This window comes from Mycteria americana, chromosome 6 (assembly GCF_035582795.1).
Source record: "Mycteria americana isolate JAX WOST 10 ecotype Jacksonville Zoo and Gardens chromosome 6, USCA_MyAme_1.0, whole genome shotgun sequence".
Taxonomy (NCBI): domain Eukaryota; kingdom Metazoa; phylum Chordata; class Aves; order Ciconiiformes; family Ciconiidae; genus Mycteria; species Mycteria americana.
Window position 1 is genome coordinate 37,675,883 of NC_134370.1, and position 18,088 is coordinate 37,693,970.

The following is an 18,088-nucleotide window of genomic DNA, read 5'->3' on the forward strand; positions in this document are numbered from 1 at the left end:
TAATCCCGCAAGCTGTTCTATCTAGTCCAATTCTTCTCTCTAAAATGACAGCAGAATAGCGGTGCTGAGTAGGTTTGTTCGTTGCATGCTGCAATATGTTTTTTTGGTGCTGGGTTATGAGGTTAAACTACTAGAGTTTTTCTCTAGTTCCTGCAGTACTTTACTCGGACCATTTACAGAGCATGTTAAGCCACAGGTGCATGTTGAAATACTTTGTTGGTTGAAATTGTGCAGTGATGTCTTTCTATGTAGAACTAGTAGTCTTCCCTTCCATAGCTCCCCCAGGCTGAGGAAGGAGCTTGTGTAGCTAGCTTTTATTCTTGCTAATAACTTGGTCAGCAGTGTCAAGGCGTGTTCATGTGAACTTCCCATAGGCAAGCAATTTCCCAGTGTGGTGAGGTCTGAACATTTCATTTCTTGGGAGGCAAGTGATATGGTCCATGTGATGCCTCTAAAAGTCCCTTCTTTCATATGCTGTAGGATCTTCCACTATAGCAGATACCGGACTGTTCTATAGTGATCTTTTGGAACAAGTAGGTAATGACAGTCCTGTGAGGGCGCTCTGAAAATTCAGAGAAAGTACTTGAGCTGGATTTCAGCCAAGACGACAGATTCCCAAACCCACATGTTTTGATGGGAAATTGATTCTTATATTATTTTCCCTCAGTCTAGTGAGGGGCACAAGTCAAAGGATCCAGTTGACCAAATCATTGTTCGTATTTCATTGCGAATGAACAACTGGGTAGAGGGGAAGAATGGAGAGGAGGAACACTGCCGAGAATCCTGGCCTGAACTCTCCCCACTCTGCATTTCAGCAAATATTTTTAGAGTACTAATTTGCTTTATTACTTGCTTGCAACCTTTTTAGTGGTATAGAGAAGGATTTGTTTGAGTGTGAGTTGGTTTTTTTTCCTTGTATTGCTTAATTCTTTTTGGTCTTCCTGACACAGAGTCATCTGGTTACATTCCTGTTCTGTCATGCAAGGGGCAGAAACAGCTGGAGAACAGCAGCCTTCATTTTTGGTCCCTTTTTAAAAGGGCTGGATGGTAGCCAGCAGATCTGCATATAAAAAAGCAGAAATTGCTGCCACATGTCACGTCATAGAAATGAACAGAGATAAAAGTACCTTGCAATGCTGGTCTCAAAAAACACTTGTCTTGCAGACCAACCTAATTTACTGTAAAACAGTCCATTGCATGTGTGCAGAGGAAAAGTTAAATGAGAAATAGGCAATTTTCACTCTAATGCACACGCAGCTTGGGGAGATGGGTTGTTAAATTTTCAGCATTGCTCTAATAAGAAACGAGAGAATTTTGGAAGTTCTCTTAAACATCTGGAAAGACTCATCTGTTTCACGAGAATTAGTCTAGGTTTCCCGTAAGACACTTTCCTTTTCAGCTTGTCTCCTGATGCCTTGTTTTATCAAAGTACTATTCAAGCAAATTAAGTACTTCTATTAAGTACATGACATTAAATGTAACTATTAAGAATATTCACGTTACAAGTTGTAAAATCTTGGGGAAGGGTTTCCAAATGCAACTTGAGAGTATTCTTAAAACGTTTGTTTACAGAGAAAAGCTTATACTTGTCAGTATCTCCTCTGATACAAGGAAGCTATGTAAAATGTGACTAAACATGAAAATGAGGATTAGCTGCTTACCAATATTGAACGTGATTTTCTGCCTTCATGTCTTTCCTGAAATCAAGCTAATGACCTCTTTTTTGAGGGGGGGTGGGGGTATCTTTTCATTATACTGAGGAGAGGAAAAATAGATTACCTTTAGTACTGAGACACATATGGGTGGCAGCACATCTATAAATCCTCTGATTACCCATGGGGTCCAGTAGTATGCTTGCAAGGAATGTGCAGTCAGCATTTTCAGTCTTGTGGTATGGGCATGTAATGATGGACAGCACAAAAGGGGACTTGTGGGGGTAATACAATGTACAATAATTGTGATCCATGGACAAAAGCAGAAGTTGTATAGCATGACCTTTGGGTAGCAGGGGCTCAGAATATGTACAATTAGTAAGACATGGCTGTGCAGATATTCTGAGCAGTGAATTCATTCTGATACCTCCTTCATGCTTAAAGTTTAAAGGAAAGGAAAATGCATCCACTTCAGGTCTTTTTATCAATGAAGACAGTTTGAAAAAAGATTATTCAAATGCAACCTGCAATTTAAGAACCTATGCAAATTCCCTAAAGAACACACTGAATTGGACACAAAATCGCTCTGTGAGCACCAGGTTCCGAAGCGAGCAGTGGCCTTATCTTGTCTGACAAGGATTTTCTACAGTAAATGAGAAGATGCACTCTGTAGCTTTGCACAGCAGAACAAACTGCACGAGTAACATGTAAAAACGCGGAGCTGTGCTAAAGCGTGGCCTGTCCGCGTTTGCACCGGTGCCTCCCCTGCCTGCTCTGCCACTTCATGAAAGCGTAATCTGAGACAGGGCAAGCGCCCTGATCTGGGGGAGGAAGACCTGAGGGTGGGGTGGGGAGGGAGTATCTGTGAAATTTTAGTGCAAAATAGAGGCAGGTTCCTCCAGCCCAGAGTGGGATTTTCTGGAGGGAGAATGCCCTATCCTGCAGCAGCAGGGATGGGAGGGGAGAGCTGGGGCAAGGCTGACCACAGTGGCAGCAGCACACAGCCAGTGCTGGAGCCCTCCAGTGCCGCTGAATTTATTTGCTTTCATCTTGACTATTTCTTATCTCCTTTGCTGCCTGCCTGTGTGATCCCAATGGTGAGATCTTCTCTGTTTTGTAGAGCTGCTGGTTAATTCAAGCAGGGAAGCCTGAGCTGCCATCAGAAGCTTTATTAGCTGGAAGTACCAACCACTCTCTCATGGCAGGTAACTTCTGCCTGTGGCATTTTGTGAGCAGCAGTGTCAGTGTAAATCCTGGCAGGCAAAAATCCTGCAACTGGGCTGGCGGAAAAGCAGGGAGCAAGCAGGGCATCACCACCACAGCTTTCTCTAGAGGCACAGCCTCCCTGTCAGTACAGACTGGGACAAACTGGGTTTCAGCTGCTGGTAGTCTGGTTTGAAGTCAAGTCAGTGATGACCCGGGGAGTCATTGCAATGTAAATGTGGGCACTCGATATTTAGGAAAAATGTGAGAGGAAGCAGGTGTGCTGGTTGGTTCCAGTGTTTTGTTGCCGGCAATGTTGTTTCCTGGAGGAGGTGACTGGATATAATGTGTCCAGAGACTGATACTGCAATGAACTGGAAGGTGCATTCATAACCAGTGGAAGACTAAATTAGTTTCACTCGTCATGAATGTTTTTAGACAAAGGATGATGCATAGAAAGAAATGCTGGGGATGGATGTTATGGATTGACTCAGCACAAAAATTTCTCTGAGAAAGAGCTACAGAACGTGCTGCCACCGGAGAAGGTAAAGGTGGAGGGCACACAGCACTGTGGGTGGGGTGATGGCTGCCTGGGAGGGAAGGCACTTTGCTACCTAATGCAGACATGATGCTCTGAAGTCAGCAGCTGCTTTTAGTCTTAATTCCTCTGGAAATGTTTACCAAAAAAAAACTCCAAACCCCTATGAAGTGATCTGTTAAATCTTTTCTAAAAATGCATAAAAGTGAAATTGATGGAAGATCCAAAAAGAAATCAGGCTCAGACACATTAAGGTTGCTACCTTAAATATGTAATTATTCACATTAAAAATTTGGAAGATGACAATTTTGCAGAAGATGACATATTGCAGCACTGTCTTGTTTCCCTCCATCATTGAAACTGAATTTATTAACTTTCATGGGATACACAGAGAACATGCTATCAGATCTGGCAGAAGTAACAACAATGACAAAACAACCTCAAGGGAAATTTTTTGAGTATTTTTAACTAGATCATACTGGTGGGTATTTAGCCATAATTTCTGTTTGCTACCTGCAATTAGTTCATATTCAATTAGTTATGCTAGTGACCTCTGCAGTCTCATGAGGCCAGGCTGCAATCAAGGGCTTAGTCTATACATAAAAGTACAGCTGCTGGATTATCGAGTGCTCTTAACACAAGGCTGCCACGAAAAGTCCTCTGAAATGTTAGTGATTGCAGAATGCACCAGCCGGCATGATAATTGTGGTTCACAAGCAGAGCAGATTAAATTTCTGCTCCTGGTATTCATTGCTGCCTCACAGCTCCAGTTTTCACTTGAGGCATTGGTTTTGGTCAGTAAATCCCTTTAGTGTTTGCAATTCCTGGAGGGGGGGCAGACTTCGGTATGCTGGGGTCATTAATCCTTGAGTGTGTTTTACCCTTATTCCTGTGGGGCTTGTGTTGGTTCATCCTGCGGAGCATCCTGGAAGGCTGCTCTTTTCTCACCGACCTTTAGTGGGAGGAGACAATACCGTGGCATTTCTGTAGTTCTTGCAATTTTCTGTGTGGTTTTGACATGGTTAATTAGGATTGCTCTCTGTTGAAGGTGATTATAGGAGATACCAAGTTCTAATTACCGAGCATAACGCAGGTAAGTGATAAGTGAGCAGTGTAGGCTTTGCTTCGTGTCAGCTTAGATGTCTGCTTTAACGTTTTGATGTGAACCACTTGTGCTTTAACTTTCCCAAAACTAAAGGATCAGAAGCACTAGCAGCCAAACCAGGAATGCTGCTAACAAAGACAAAGTAGAAGATGCTGAAGTGAAGACTTACAGCTGTTCAACCCTGTAGTAACTACTAGGTACTTGGTGAAGTGCAAACAAATCCCTTTTCAGTTGGATTTCCAGAGGTTAGTAGGGATTTTCATAGCTGTCATTATTTCAGAGGTTTATTGTTATTTTTCCCTGAGTGTAGCTCTGTAATCCTCTCTGTCCAGGGATTAATTATATTTTAAGTTAGTAGTGCATTTTACCTCAGGCAGGTAATAATAATAAGATCACAAATAATAATAATAAATTAGATCACAAATAAATAATTAGATCACAGAACTTTTTTGTGGAAGCTAACTAGCAGTTCTTTGAGTAAAAGTGCAGTTTTGAACTCTTTCTTGAAGCCAGAAATTTGGCAACTTTTGGAAGACTTGAGGAATTCTTAATGTTCTGTTTCAAAATTTTTAACATGAAAATTTCTGATGTCTAGCCTGTGTTGTCCTTGGCCAGCTCAACATCTTTATGCTTCTCTTAACACTGGCTTTAGCTTAAATCACATAGATATTTTTTTTTCCTGGTATTTACCCTTCTTCCCAATAATTTGTAGAGAATAGCCACTCCCTGTTGCAGCCCCATTTTCTGACTAGAAAATTGATCTCTTCATGCAGTCTCATTTCTCGGGCACTCTGGCAACTTTACTAAACTCCAGTAGCATCTGCTCCAGCGCGAGTTCATCTTCCCTGATCACAAATAGCCTGCTGACCTCTTAAACTATTTATTAATCTAAGTGAGGTGTTATAAGGAAAAATGGTGTTTTACTTACTGGTGTCCATCTAAAAAGCAGTAATACCTCTAGGTATGTTGGGAACGGTTCTCTCTTACTACAGTTAAGTTTTATATCACCGGTGAATATTGATATGTTACTTGCCAATCTCCTGGGGATGATTTAGAGTCCTTAACTCCTTTGTTTTTTACCTCCTTGCTTCCCAGTAACTTCTTTTCTGATGCATAGCATGGCTGGTTGAATCCAAATGTAAATTACTTTGGTAAATGAATTAGATAATTTCCCCTATCATCTTGTCTCTTACTGCAGTAACACCCAAAGGGGTTTCTAACAAGTTAGAGTTCTCTCACAGTTTCTTTAATCAAATGCCTTTGAAGAAGCTTCTCTTTGTGAGTTTCACTTTTTCAGATAACTGATGTTGAAGTGACGTTTTCATGGTTTTACTTCCATTTCTGGAAGCTTAACTGAAACAAATTTGCAATTTGAGTGTCTTTATTTAGGTATTTTTCTGTTTAAAATTGATGTATTCTGTGCCTTCTCTTCCCTCAGTCATCATAATGACCATTTTCTGCTCTGGAAGACTTTTCTCCCATTCCTTATATATATTTTGCTCTAGAAAAGCAAGTGACAAGTTAGACAATTAAAATGCAAGGGACAAAGGTTTCTTGGGTTTTGTTTTTTAAAGGAATTGACAATATTTAAAAATGAAGCTATCGGTATCACATTTGCTGTCTTTATTTTACATAGAGATTTGACTGCTTTTTTTAATCCACCTGCTCTCATGTTATTGTTTGCAATTAATGTGGAATTCAAGCCACTTTGGTTTCTCACGCTTCGTGACTAAAGGCTGGGATGTTGGGAACCAAGCAATGTCCTAAGTGGTTCTTAGGAAACATTTCCTGCAGCGTGTAGCAATAGCAGTGTCTGCAAACTCCAGCAGTGTTTGGTGAATTTTCAGATATCTGGGGCCACCAGTTGTCAGTGATGGAAATCACTTGGCCTACAGTATCTTTATCATTGGCCATGGTACGTGAAAAGTGTTGAGACTGAGTTTTCAGGGCATGAGTTTTTTCCTTTTTAATCCACAACCACTTGTTTGCTGGACAATAAGTGAGAAGCAATGGGCATGCAGCACTGCAGCACTAATTTTTGCCAAGTCACATTTCAGTGAATAATTATACTAGGGTCTTGGCATACTCCAGTCCCTGTTGCATGCTGGTTTTAAAGCCATCGGCACTCAGAAGTCCTCCTCACTGCTGTATCTCAAGGAGCTTTCCTGGCTGTTGCTCATCATCAGAAGACACTGTGGTCCCACAGATCTTTGTGTTACTCTTTATCCCAGCAGTTCAAATTAGGTTTGTTTTACAGAAACATACTGGGGAGCTGGACATTCTGACTTTAAGGAATAGCCTACACCTTGACTGATGTCAGCCACCGGAAGATTAATCAAATAAAGGGAAAATCCAGTCCCAAAAGCTTATAAAGAATCACAAACTGTCCTGCTGTATTTATTCCCAGGTAAAACCCAAAATGTCTTTCTCTTCCCTTCTGATGGGGATCCCAGCTCTGGTTTGCATGGTACACCCAGGACTGGGTAGGAGCTGTTATATTCTCCTCCTTGGGGGATGGAGGGGAAGAAGAAGGGAAAATCACGGCAATTCAAATCTCCCTCAGAGGGTGAAGTAGGGGCTAGTTTAAAAAAAAATTTCCTCTTGATCTGATAACTGAGCAGTCTCTGTCGAAATGCTAACATCTCTCTGTTGGACCATCTCCTGTGCTTAGCTGAGTTGTTCAGTCAATTGTTCGCCAAACGAGGAGCAAACTGCTCCCTCCCACCTTTCCTGTACAGCCACGGGGGATGCAGGCAGGGCAGGTGCTGGAAGAGGAGTAGGGGGCTCTCAACTGAGATTAGATACAATTGGAAACACTCAATTTGACAGCACTGACCTCCAGAGCCTTTGAAGAGAGAAACTGGGGTGATAGTCCAGGAGAACGCATCTCAGTAGCTGCTTGCTTGTTGTCCTTGGTCGTAACGACCTCGTTTCTGCTGTCCCAGCCTGCCTTCTCTCTTGACAGCAGCATTTTCCATGTGCCTGAACTGCCTGACTCCCTTTTTGTGGTTCCTATCGGGCAGAAGCGAACAACAGAAAATCGAAACATTTTTCCTTAGCCTTTAGAGGCTGAATTTGCTGCCGGTTCAGCATCTTTGTTGCAGGGCTACAAATTATTCAGAAGGAAAGCTAAGAAAGCCCTGCACTTTCCAGTTAGGCTGAGGCTGGGATTGGCATGCAGACACTGACTTTTCTGTGGTCACGTAATGTGTTGATCACGTCTCTTAATGAGAGGTCTGCTCGTTGGGCTCTGCTGAGCCTTTAACTGCAAGCTGCAAATTTATCTCACTTGGAAAATATCCTATTGAAGACTGACATTGAAAGGACAGTACACTTTTCTGTGAAGTGTTAAGTTGTATCCGTTTTTGCTGGAGGTATTGACCGAACTGGAATGAGATCAGACAAGGAATTGTTTTGTGTTCTTGTTGTTTGTGCATTTGATGGAGTCATCTGATAGGTCTAGCTCCTCAATTCTTTCCCCTGTGTGAGTCTCTCCCAGAGAAGCACTCAGAAAAGGAGCTAAAAAATGGGCAGAGATGGTCTCTGAAGCTTCTTAGTTTGGGGGGGTGTTAATGCTAATTTGATATTCAGACAGAATCCCTGTGATAGGAGAGGGGTGGAATTGAATCTCCTGAAAAAGATTCAGCAACCGCTTGAGTAAGGAGTAAAACTTCCATTGTATTTATGGGCTGTAATTACCTTCGGGGCAGGGGGCAGTTTTGGGGAACTATATTTGTTCCTGTGTGATGACTCCCAAGTGTAACTTATTTAGTGACCTCTGCAGTGCTGACACGTGGCTCTGCAGGCACTGGCCGCCTCGCTGTGGAGGTCCTCACATGCTGAGCTTCTCTGCATGTTTGTGCTAGCTTTCAGCAACAGTTTTGAAGTGCCACCTGTGGAACCGGTACACCTGGAGTCCATCTATAACTGCGTACTTCAGTATTCTCTACTTCCTAGCAATTCTCGACCTTGCTTAAAATGAGAGACTAATTATTTTCCGAAATGGACCCGGCAAGCTTTTATTTTCATTAAATTTGTTCACAGCAATTAATGTCAGTATCAGCATCGTTCTGCTGCGTGCCTAATGGAGCTACAGATCACATTATGGCCTTGTGAATAGCTGATTCCTGTTTTGCCTACAAAAGGTCATGACTCTGGAGTGGATGTCGTTTGTCAGGCACTCTGTAGTTACGCACAGGAACACACAATCTTAATGAGGATGGCAGCTCAGCAAGAGGCTGGGGATGTGCTTCATGGGATTCCTTTCTTTTGGAGTTCCTTTCTTCCAGTGTCTTTCATCCTGCCTCACAAACAGGGATGTAGGTTTGCAAGTCAAAGGAGAATAATTTTGTACTTCAATGGTGCTGGCTTCTGTGAAGTGTAACTCACAGTATGTGGTCATACTTTGTATTGGACTGTTTAGGATTATTTCGAGTTCTGTTCCTTTTTATTTTCTTCAGGCCTGAAAAGAGTGGATGACCTAAAATGGTACTTTATTTTGCATTGCTGTGTATAGGCTGCCAGAACATGAAGAACAGTTTAATTGAGTTTTTAACTGTTTTATTCTCAAACATTACTTTTAAAGTTATTTTCAGTAAGGTATCTGATTCAGAACTTACTAACTTGCATATTCTGTTGTAATTGGGTTTTCCTGGTTATCATAGTTGTTCCAGTGGTGAGTCTGTCGATATATTTTCAGGAGGAAAAAAGGAAGAAAACATTTGTGCTCCTCAAAGGACAACTTTTTATCACCTTGCTATTATTTGCTTACTAATTTAATTCTCTCTGTGTAGTGGCTATGTAAACCTTGCATTATTTCATAACGTTTAGCACTTAATTTTAGCTGGCATTCAGCCTTTACCACTGACTTCAGATGAGATTATACCCCTGCATGTCTCATGCATTTCCATATCAAATTCTTACTAAGGTATTAATCCTGTATTATAAAAGCCTTTTCTCAGTTGAATATGTATTGCACTAAACCCAAATGCTATATTTGAACTACTGATTGAACTCACAACAGCAAGGTACAAGGTACTGTAATGTTCTTCAAAATCCTGATGCATTTACCAGATCTGCTCAGATTGAATTACCTGAAAGGTGTAATCTGCAATAGCATTTGTGTGTGCAAATGTTTTCACTGTCTCAGCAAGTAGTCTCTAGTCACACTGTTTAACAAGTACCACTGAACAGGAGTGTATAATTTTCTTATAATAAGCTCCATTCAGTTTAATTTACTCTGAATTTTTCTAAAAATAACCTCTAACAAGATTAGTTGTGAAGAACTTGATATGTATTGTGTATTTCTCAGTGCTAAAGATTTTCAGCAGAATAAGCTCTTGCTTCTGTCTTTTGAGCGATAAAACAAAATTCAAGAAAACAGGCTAAGCTGTGCTATCCTCAGTCTTTTGAATTCTTGCACCTTGAATCCTGAACAGCAGATCTTAACTGCCTCAATGTTCTTTTGGGATGAGGGTAATTTGAACAGTGCTGTTTTTTTCCTCTGTCTCCGTCAGAAAATACAACAGTTTTTGTTAATATCATGTAGTTAATGAAATAAATTACATTAATTAGTAGTGCTTCCACTACGGTCATTGATACAGTTTCAAAATCAGAGACTTAATTTCAAGACTAGTTTTAGCTTTTCTATACTGCCATTTCGCTTTAGGACATGTCTTCTCCATCACTGTGGAGAGCACCAGCTCTAACAATGAGTCCATACAGATGGAGTTCAGTTATGAAAAAAACGTTACAAAAACAGTAGCTATTTATTTGAAGGTTGAAGAGAAAACCAATAGTTTTACCATATGGACACTGTTTTGCATGGCCTCATTAACAGCATGATGTAAGTGTAACCTTTTTTCTTTAACTTGGTGTAACCCAAGAAAACTTCACAGCTACTGGAGGTCAAAAGTGCCATTGCATTGGGTTACGGAAAGCAGGGTGATCGAAGTGGGGGGTGAGAATGGCTGTGGGAGGCACAGGTACCAGCGTCCAAGTAAACCAGATGACTGGACTACTGTTTTATTCCTGGGAGCCTATTCTACCTCCTACTCAAAGCAGGGTCAGCTATGCGGTCAGACCAGGTTGCTCAGGGCTTTATCCAGTCACATCTTGGAAACTCCCCAGGACTGGAGACTACACAACCTCTCTGGGAAACCTGCTCCACTGCTGCTCTGTCCTTAAAGATAAAAAGGTTTTTCTTATAGCCAGTCTGAACCTCTCCTGTTCCAACTGATACCTGTTGTCTTTCATCCTTCCACCACACACTGCTGTGCAGAGCCTGGCTCCATCTTCTCAATGGGCTGCTGTCAGGTCCCCCCAAAGCTATTTCTTCTCCAGGTTCAACAAGACCCATTCTCTCAGCCTTGGCTCACAGGGCAAGTGTTCCAGCCCTGACCATCTTGGTGGCCCTCTGCTGAATTCGCCCCTATTTATAGATGTCTTTTCTATGTTGGGGGCCCAAAACTAGACTTAGTATGCCAGATGTGATTTAAGAAGCACCAAGTAGAGGCTGATAATAATAATTTTCTTTGATCTACTGGCTCTGCTCCTGTTAATACAGCCCAGGATGCTCTTGGCCTTTGTTGCTGTGTGAGTAATATGAGCCTCCTCAATACTGAGGGACCCTGTTAAAAGGCTTGCTTTCATTCAATACCAAATAAAAATTGATTAGAAGTATCAGCAGAAAGAGGTGAGTGGCTTTATTCAGACAACTTTGCTTCTTGTTTCATACTTAAAGAGCTTTAGTGATCTTTTGATTAGACAGTCCATGAGCTAAACATTTGCATAATGAAGCATGATGTGCACAGAGAAGCTGAGGCTGATGGCAGCATGGTTTTCTTTAACCTGATAAAATTGCTGTGGTACTTGCACAAGTTTTTTCTTGCTATCTATTTTGGGTTTTTTTAAACATCAGGTTAGAGAAATGTAGGTATCTACATTTCTAAAACAACATACATCCAGAGCCACTCTGCCAATTCCTTACTATGTTTTATAAAAACACTCCTGGGAGAACTGAAGTAAAGAGATGCTAGTAGTTTGTACCATTAATGTGACTCACACAGTGCTATCAAGCTGCTAACAAACAGAAAGCTCAATATACAAAACCCAACAAACTGCTCTCACTGGTGAGAATACAGTGAAGCCCTTGGGAAAAATTAATATATGATGTGAAACAATTTATTTTTTTCCTAGTATGCTTTATCTTATACTGATGCATCAGCAGCAATCCATGTTCCGTCCACTGGCGGTGCACAGCTTCTCTGTAAGCAGCCTGATTTGTACTGAAGCAGAAAGATTTCTGGGCAATGAAACAACTGCAGCTGCTGTTTGTTTAGCAAACTCAGTCTGTGTTGAAAGCTGAAACACTGGTTATTTTAAAAACTGAAATAAACTGAACCTCTGTAAACTTTATTCTGCTTTTCTAAAAAAAAAAAAAGGAAGAGCGAGCTTTATTTTTTGTCTTGTAGCAATTTTTTTTTCCCAGATACTGGATTTCTCTTTTGTGGTCTATGGCCAGCTATATGCTGAGTTTCAAAGGTTGAAAACTCCATTGAAATTATGAAATATTTTGCTTGTTCCCAAGAAAATACTGCAGCAAAGCTGGCCTGTCATTCAGATCACTTGCTTAGGTACTTCATGGACTGCATAATTTACTTTTACCCTTGAAATTGTTCTCCTACATTTTCAACATCCCGCAGGTACCTGCACATCTCTGTAATTTCCACTGGAGGTTTCATGTCGGTCTGTGAGATCCAACAACCCAGTATCTTCACAGTAAGGGTTCTGCTAAACTAGCTTTTGAAAAGATATTTACTGAGTCTTCTGTAATACAGTGGAGGTGCTCAGTTGCTCTGTTTGTCTGCTATCGCTTCCTTTTGGCTGAAATTTAGATGAACGGAAACATGGAGAGGGTGTTTAATAGTGCCAAAGCCATGGAGAAAGGTTTGGGAACTGTGGGCTAAGGTCCTCAAATCCAAACTAGTGCTGTTTCATCTGCAGTGTCCAAACAACTTCTCTGACACCTCTTGTGGTGGTAAAGATGCTGCTTTTAATTTCTAAACTGTTTTTTTGTTTGTTTTTGGTTTGGTATTTTTTCCTGTGGGCTATCAATTCCAGCCCAATGAAAGGGTGCAGAAACTTCTTTTCTAGCATAGGGAACATCTTTAAAGTTGGATATCCATTTAGGGAGAGTGGAAGTAAAAGTGGCTGTAGCTGTGCACATCCATCAACATCACGAGCTGCTCAGGCAGGTGTGAAGTTGCCCATATACCATCAAAGCTTTGTTCTCAGATGAATGAAGAAAACTCCCTGCAGTGGGATACGTCCTGAAACAGGATCTGAGGCCTGCTTCGTTCCACCTCAGTGTGTGATGGTGGCTCCTGTCCTCACTGCAAGCCAGCGGCCTGGGTCTGAGGGAAGCTACAACTGCACCAAGCTCTCTGACAGCTGCTTCTGCGGAGGGTGGGATTTGGCCAAGTGTTGTCTGGGAGGGAGTTGGATATAATAGCTGTCATGTGTCCCCTGAATCATGGTTTGCTGGAAACCCTCTGCAGGGGGCTATGTTCTCTTTTGAATAGCTCTGTGGGTGCTGTTCCTCTGAAAGACTAGTGTGTGACTTTCCTCGCCTGGAGTAAATGTGAGCTGAAGCCAGGGAGTGTCTAAAGAAGTGAATTTTGGTCCATTCCGGGGAGGGGAGACATGTGTCTTACTCCCATGACTGTAGCTTTATATTGCATACTTTTTGTGACTGCCTTTTGTGTGACAGCACATTTCCAGGCAAAGGAGTCAGCCCTGGGAATATCGCAGCAGTTGGAGTTGACCTTTAGCTGAACAGGCACAGGAATGCACAACTGCCTGATGATGTTTTTATAGTAAGTCTTTCACTGTATAGGTAAGTATCTAACCAACACCCAGTAACGCCTTCTGCTTAGAACTAAGGTTTTGACATTAAAGAACTATTTGGATGGTCTGAGATTTATTGCAGAAGAGAGGACAGGGCTGGAAGCAAGGAAAAGGCAGAACTGTTTTAGTGGAGAAATGCCAGGGTTGCAAAGGGACTTCTTTGGACCAGGCCAAGTGGAAAAGATGTGCTTGTGTCAAATTCCTGTAGCGGTGGATGGCAGCACCTGCAGACCATTAAAGGAGCCAGAGACACTGCCAGTGACTTGTTTATTCCTGTTCTGTTGTTTGGCTCCATGGGCTAGTCATTGACAGTTTTGCAACTTACCAGGGACTGTTTCATTTTGTATTATTTTTATCTCTCTGCAATGAAGCTTTTGAATCAATCTGTCTTTTACCATCAAGCCTGACACTGAATGCTGAAATGGTTAAAGATGATCTTCCTTGTTATCAGCTGTGCTGGTTATGTTCAGTGCCATATGTGTGTCACCGAAATCGGGAATCAAACTCCTTAACACCAACGTAGCATTAAGAAGGAGGCATTCTTTATTATGGCGTCGGATGCACGGGGGATCATTCCACCTAGCGTGCATACCGCAGGTTACATCAACCAAAGCTTATATTGTCCGATTACATACATATGCATCCCAGAATGATCATGCATACTCAGTCTATTTCCCAGAACTAATTATCATATTTGCATGGTCATTACGCATGCATCCTTGAACTCTGAGGGGCTTCCGTGGGGGTCTCTGGTGGTCCTTGGTGGTCGTACAGGTGTGTCCTTTAGCTGACCCCTTCTTATGGGCATGCGCAATATCATCTTGCTTATGTAACTTGCTTCCCTTCTTCATAGCGCATGGTCCCTAACAATGATTTGGCACCTTTACTCCTATTCTAACACAAACCAATTATTCTAACTGCCCCTCGACTCATTGTCAAGATGGGCTGGGGCTGTACTGGGAGCATAGCAGCATGTCCGTACTACTCCTCGTCCTATTGTCTTTGGGGATAGTAGCATATCCATAGCCATAGATGTACAAACACAACACTAAAGTATTGTCTACCCCGCTCCTATCGCTATGTTGCTTAATTACAGAAGAACAAACTAATCACTTCGGTTACATCTAGTTACACGTGAACTGACTTAAAAGCTATTGGCATGCTGAAGTATAAGAAAAATAATTATCTTGAGTTGCTCACAGATCAATTTCTCTGCCAGTTATGCAGTGAACAGCAGGAGTGCCCCAAAGACAGATGTGTTTATATGGTTTTGCTTGTTGGCTATTTTGCCAGCTCTTGCCAGTGAAACTCAGATCTCCACTGGACACTTTGCCTGCTAGTCTTCAAGCAAGCAGAAGTGCTGTTTTCTTTTAAACAGTCTATTTGAAGCTGCATGCTTGCTCATGTGTTCGGTCAGTACCTTTGGAGCTTCAAACCTGCTCTCAAGATGTTCTTGGAGCATTTAACTGGACATGTTAGTGGCCTCGGTAAGTGTTGAAGGGGTTGATCTCTCTGAAGATCAGAGATACACGTTTCAATGGCAAAAACTTTCCCATGTGCTTGGCTTAAGGAAAACTGTACCACACTGAACATGTTGGTGTCTGCTGTGTAACCTGTTCCTATCTGGGGGCTTTGAACCAAGATTGCAGGAGAGAGCTCTTGCCTTTCTTCTTGAATCCTGCTTTGTTTTCACCATATCTGCCTGTGGGGTTTTTTTATTGCTGATGAAATAAAACATGGCTATGGGTTGCCATTATTCCTAAGATCAGAATAAGGATTTCATGGCTCTTCGCTAGGAACCTCAGAAAGCATTTATAGGTCATATTTTTAAAAGCTCCTAACACTTACAGTTGGGACTAGACTTCTGGGTGTCGTCAGGAAGGCAGAAAAAGTGGTTGTTTTTGTGGTTTTTTTTTCAAGTTGCATGGCATCATCCTCTAAAAATCAACAATTGAGTCCAAATGGAGGACATCGTTTGCCAATTGTCCTGATTTGGGAGTGTCTGTTCTTGCAGGAATCAGTAGGTATGGAAATCCTGATGTGTTTGTAGCAGCTTCTTTAGCATCAACTGATGAGGTGTCAATGACCTTAACTGACATTTAACCATTTTGTTTCTCTCTTTGAGAGTTGTACAAAATAATCAAACAACAGAAAGATAGTCTGCTGTTCCTGAGAGCTTTTGTTCGTTTCAGTAACAGATTAAATATGTTACAAGGTATGACAGTTTTAATGCAATGGAACTATTTACTCTTTGCTTCAGCAAAAGATGTTTCTGAAAACAGGATCTAGTACACAATAATTATGCCAAAATAGAGTTTCCCTGTTATATACTTAAAACTGAAAATGTTTTACTGACCTTAACTCTGTCTTTATAATCTATATAGATTTTTTATTCTTTAATAAGGAAACATCTTGTAAAATATCCGTTAATGTTCAAAAAGTGTTCTGCTACAGTTCCCAACTTCCTATGATGTTCTTATTAACTTTCTGTTCCTCAAAAATCTCTGTCTTTAATTATAAAATGTAATTTTTGCTATAAAATGTGTCCACGATGTGATGTGTCTATAGAAAAGCAGAAGCCTTGCAGTTCTAGCAGAACTGTACTTGCTTATGGCTTTCTTGGTGCATTTCTGCAAAAAGTGAAGTGCATCAAACATACCAGGGCTCTCATGCAAACAGGCACAGGATCTGTGGGACCTTTTGTATGTTCAACTTAATAGAGCATACAAAGCAATTCCAAGATAGATCCTTCCAGCTATAAAACAGAAAAGTCAATCTTCTGTTTCCACATGCTGTGTCTTCTCTGTCTCAACAGATGTAAGTGGAATCATATAAGGGAGTTTATTCTTGATTTGAATTTGTTTTTTTTTTTTTTTCTGGAATGAATTTGCTGTTAACCCTTCATTGTTATATAAATTGTTTACCTGAAATTTTAAGAAGTAAATTGAGCGCTATTGTAATAAAATGCCTCTCTGTTCACTTCCCCAGAACTAGCCTGGTTTTTACCCCGATAAAACTTGTCATGTATGTAATTTTTCTTAGAGCCAGAAGATGCAAAAATTCTGCAATTGTTAAACAACTCAATGAAAAATGGTAAAGCTCACATTACAGAGATGGAACAAAAAATCACTTTGTGCTAGTCAAGAATACCCAGAGGCTTTTCTGTGTGCTGAGTTTTGTTATCCAATGCTTGTATTACAGATGACTTCCCCACATTGTGACCGATACGTGCTCCAAAAGGGCATTCTTGGGTTTCAGGTGTCCAGGTAATGAGCAGAGTTTGAATACACAGGTAAACCAAACTGAAGGATAATACAGGAGTACTGGCAAGCTGCCTAGATTGGCATAGGTAAACATGATTCTGTAAGAGCTGTGGAGCATGAAACGGGAACTGTGCTGTATTTAAATGATCAAGAGGATCAGCCTGAGTTCCTTGACTGCTGACAGGAACCTTACACATAGGCATAAGCAAGTCCTTTGTAAAAACTATGAAGAAACCAGGAAGATGATTCTCATCAGATGATTTATGTAGAGTAGGGAAGGGGGCAGGGGATTCTGCAGTCTTTTTTGAGCTGTAAAGGGACAGATCCTGAAGAGCTTTAATGAGCATGGCATTTTGGTGATTTTGCATCAGGCCTATGAGACGTAGCTTGCACAGACCGTCAAGGCTGCTCTCTGTGCAAATCTAAGGGATGCAGCTTTTATGTATTTCCATCCAACTTGGGAGAACATCTGAAGTGCAACTGCAACAGTTATTTAGCTATGGAAAATAAATCAACAACGTTTTTAATAAGAAATTGATAGACACTTGTAGGGTGCTGCCTGGCCTTCTCACACATTGCTTATTAATGTTGCCAATGATCTAATTCTTGCTTTCACTATTTCAGATTTTATTTCAAAGTCAGGAGGGAATGATATCTAATATTGATGTTATTAGCATGTGTGTACTCTGGCACTATTGATCTGCAACAATAATTTTAAATAGACTTGCGTTTGAACACGATTTTAGTGGGTTTTTTTTCCTTCAGTATCAAGCTGGCTTTTGCTTAATGCTTTGTTTTAAATATTATTCTGAAAGAGCCTTCCCAGAATGGAGACATGGGATTTGAGGCTGTGAGACAGATGCAGACAATGATAGCAAGATAATAATAATAATAAAGATAATGAATAAATGTTGGTGTTTTACTCCTTCGCAGTTTGGTGCTCTGCAGGAACAAATGGTAAAACTGGCAGCAGCATGGTGTGCCTACAGCAGAGACTTGAGACAGCAAACTATCCACAAGAGTTATTACTGAATGCTGATGGTCTTTTCCCATACAAAAAGAAAGCTTGCAATGGTTTCTGCACCTGCAAGGAGTATCCTAGCAACATCACTGAGGAAACTGTATGCCAGGACTTTTTTCTGAGTGCTTTTTGTTGAACATAGCAGCAGTTGTAAAACAAAGGTCAAGAGCAATTTAAGCTCTTCAAAGTGCTGTTGCTTAATTCATTTATTCAGAGAAATGTTTGTGTTGTAGTTTTCTGCCTAAAGGATAAATATCGGGTTACAGAGTCATCCAACAGACTATCCAATTGCAGTTTAGTTAAACATGAGTATCACTTAATCTAAAATGTCACTTCTTACTTGCAGAAAAATTACTGTTAGCATTTAACACTAGTTTTTGCCTTGTGAAGTAACCAGGA